Raw genomic sequence first — 3,755 nt, 5'->3', positions numbered from 1 at the left:
AACTCCAAATTAATCGAAGATCTACATTTTAAAAAATGACTAGGAGACGTGGATGAATTCTATAACCCAGATAAAGAAAAATCATTGCAACTATGATTCAAAATCAGATTTAATTTTAAAAAATCTGAAAATATTCTGTTAAATAACTGGTCAGTATTTTTTTAAATGCCAATGTCATGGAAGTCAACAAGAAAAATTTCAGAAATTTTTAAAGATTAAAAGAGATCAAAGCAATATGATAACTAAATGTAATGCATGATCCTGGATTGGATATTGTAGTAGAAGAAAAAGATATATTATTGAAAAAATAGGAAAAGTTAACTATAGATGGAAGATTAGATAAAAGTATGAATTAAAGATTAAATAAAATACTGTATTCTTGTTAAATTTTATGATGCTAATAACGGTGTTATACAGTAGTTACATATATTAATATGCTTAACAGGAAATACGAACTAAGATATTAAGGGGTCTATCTACCTTCAATCAATCTCTTTCTCTCTCTCATCAATGATCTACCTACCTATTTACCTACCTACATATATAGAGATAGATATTCATTCAGTGTCACGATAATCCTTTATGTTATTTCCAGTTTCCTGGTATTATGAACAACATTGTTACATACGTTTTTGCATGTGTCTTTTGGTGCACACATGAAAGCTTTTCTTTATGGTATATGCCTGAAATTTAACTGCCTGACTGCAGGGTATATGTGCTTGTTTACTTTATTAAAAATATGGATGAGCCAATGTACATTTCTGTCAACTGTGTGTAAGTGTTGCTGATACTCCATATTCTTGCCAACATATGACTTACAATTTCTGTTAATCTGGTGAGTGTAAATGACATCTCTTTTTGTGATTTCAATCCATATTTCCTTTATTTATAATAAGGAGACAATGTTTATTGACTCTTTGTATTTCCTCTTCAGCAAAATGCTTGTTCATGCCTTTGCCCATTAGTTTGTTTGTCTTTTTTACTTAGGGGAATTCTAAAGATTCTGCAAGCTAATATTCTGTTTACTGTATGAATTACAAATATTTTCTACCAATGAGTGAATTATTTTCATGTGTTAAATAATGCCCTTTAATGTTCAAAAGTTTTTCACTTTTGTGTAGTCAAAAATATTAATATTTTCCTTTATGGTTTGTTTATTTGGTCATATTGAAATAAATTCTTTCCTAACTCTATAAAGAAAAGTTTTATTTGAAACTTTAACTTAAGTAGTTTTTTTTGTTATATTGTGACAGAACTAAATTCATATTTTCAGTATACATAGCTGTTGTCCAAGCACCAGTTACTCAAAAACCCATTCTTTCTTCACTAATGTGTAAAGTCCCTTTTACGATATATCAATTTTCCATATATGTGTGAGTCAGTTTCTGGACTCTCTGTTCTGTATTTTTTAAAATTTGTTTATCTCACATCAATATCCTGCTATTTTTATAACCAGAGCTTAGTATCTGCTAGGACAAATCATCCAACCTTCTTCTTTATGAGTTTCTGGAGTTTTTTTTCTTTCTATTATTGACAAACTTAGTCCTCGATAAATTTTAGAATCGAGTTTTTAAAATTTGTAAAAAATCTGGATGAGATTTTGATTGGAAGTACATTGAATCTACATATAGATTTGGAGAGAATTTATATCTTGACAATAGTTTTCCCACCCAGAAATGTAGTACATTTCTTCATTTATCCAGTTTTTCTTAAATGTTCTAGCAAAGCATTAAAATTCCTTTACCCAATAATTCTGTTTGTAGTGGGAAGGCCTTGTTTCACATCAATTCTACCTGTCATATTTACTGGTAATATTCTCAAATTCTGGTAAACCATAAATCAAATCAATATTTTTTAATAGACTCTTCAGGAAATTGATACTCTAATGATCAAGGTTGATAGTTATAGGTATACCCAGAAAGGATTCAATAAAATCTGCAAGAAATTTCAGTTTACTTGAAATTAAGATGGTTTGGGACAATTTGTGAGCCTAACTTGAGACATTTCTTTTTTATTACTCTCTTCCCTAATCTTATTTCTATTACAATTCTGATATTTCTTTTCTATCTTCTAATATTAGCTTTTATTTTAGAATATCTATGTAAATCCTGCTTTCTCCTCTAAACTTTCCCCTCTAGACATTAATGCTTTCTTTTCCAATACCCTAAATACTCAAAAGCAAGGATGTTTCCCCTAAAATTTTTATTATGAAATTTCAAACTGTCATAAATTTTGAAAGAACAGTAACATAGAAACCATATACTCACCTAGCTTCTATAATTGTTAATATTTTCCATATTTAATCTATCTACTCTATTTATCATCTGTCTATGTATGTATGTATGTATGTATGTATGTATGTATGTATGTATGTATGTATCTATCTATCTATCTATCTATCTATCTATCTATCTATCTATCTAATCTATGTATCTATCTATCTATCTATCATCTAATCTATCACTTATCAGTCTGACAATCTATCTTAGTCTGCTAGGACTGCTATAACAAAATATCATACAGTCAGTGGGTGACTTAAACAACAGAAATTTACTTTCACGCAGTTCTGGAGCCTGGAAGTCCAAGATCAAAGTGTTATCAGATTTGGTTTCTCCTGAGGCCTCTTTTCTTGGCTTGCAGACTACTGCCATCTCGTTGCGTCCTCACATGGTCTTTTCTCCATGCACGCATGCCCCTCTTGTCTCTTTCTTTTCTTATTTGATTAGGGCCCCATTATTATGACATTATTTAACCTTAATTGCTTTTTTTTTAGGCAGACGAAGGCTATTTTATTGAATGATTGATCTATAATCGCCAAGGCCACTATGTACAGGTAAGAGAGGTGGTGCTTTATTTTTTAGTCTCTTCTTCCTTGGACAGAGTCTGGATGGCTTCTTTCTCCTTGTCCTGGAACTGCTCTTCATGGCACTTGTGTGCTTCCTTGGTCTTAGACCTGAGAGCCTCAACCTGGTTAGCCAGAAATTTCCTGTGAGTCTTGTCTGCCTTCAACTTGTGGATGTGTTCCATGAGAATCCGCTTGTTTTTGAACACATGACACTTCACTTTCATGAACAGGCTGTGATACATGTGGCAGCCAATCTTAGATTCACTGTATCTTCTGAGCAGTCAGTGAAGGATTCTCACCCTCCTCATCCAGGTTACCTTCTCAGGCATCCAAGCACTGGCAGTGCCCTTTCTCTTACATATGTCCACGGACCTGCCCTTCCTGTGGGCCAAGGTGCCTTTCTGGCATCGAGCTCGGGAGTGGACAGTCACAGGCCTCCAGATGATCAGCCCATCTTTGATCAGCTTCTGAAACTGCTGCCGAGAGTTGGCCTTGACGATTTCATTGGTCTCATTGGGATCCAGTCAGACTTTCTTTTTGCCATCGAGCAAAAAGAAACACTGGAGGCAAGCCTTTTCCAAAGTCTGAGCATGCTTACCGCTGCCACCATAGAGGTAAATGCCTTTAATTACTTTTTTAAAAGCCATCTCTAAATACAGCCACATTGGTGATTAGGGTTTCAACAAATGAATTTTAGGGAAGGACACAATTCAGTCCAAAATTTATCTATCTATCTATCTATCTATCTATCTATCTATCTATCTATCTATCATCTATCTTCATTATTTTCTATCTGTCTATCCATCATTTATCTATCTATCATCTATCTATATCTTTCTCTCATTTGTCTATCTTGTTGAATCTTTTCAATGTAAATTCCAGTTATCATGAGCTTTATCCTTACTTTAGC

At 33.0% G+C, this 3,755-nt stretch overlaps 1 pseudogene; it reads right to left on the bottom strand.

Annotated features, from left to right (window-relative positions):
- Positions 1-2,817: 2,817 nt before the first annotated feature.
- LOC105298407 lies at positions 2,818-3,437 on the bottom strand (annotated as a pseudogene).
- Positions 3,438-3,755: the final 318 nt, after the last annotated feature.

This window comes from Pteropus vampyrus, unplaced genomic scaffold (assembly GCF_000151845.1).
Source record: "Pteropus vampyrus isolate Shadow unplaced genomic scaffold, Pvam_2.0 Scaffold152, whole genome shotgun sequence".
Lineage (NCBI taxonomy): Eukaryota > Metazoa > Chordata > Mammalia > Chiroptera > Pteropodidae > Pteropus > Pteropus vampyrus.
The sequence above is the reverse complement of the archived record's forward strand: the minus strand, read 5'-3'. Positions and strand labels throughout refer to the sequence as shown.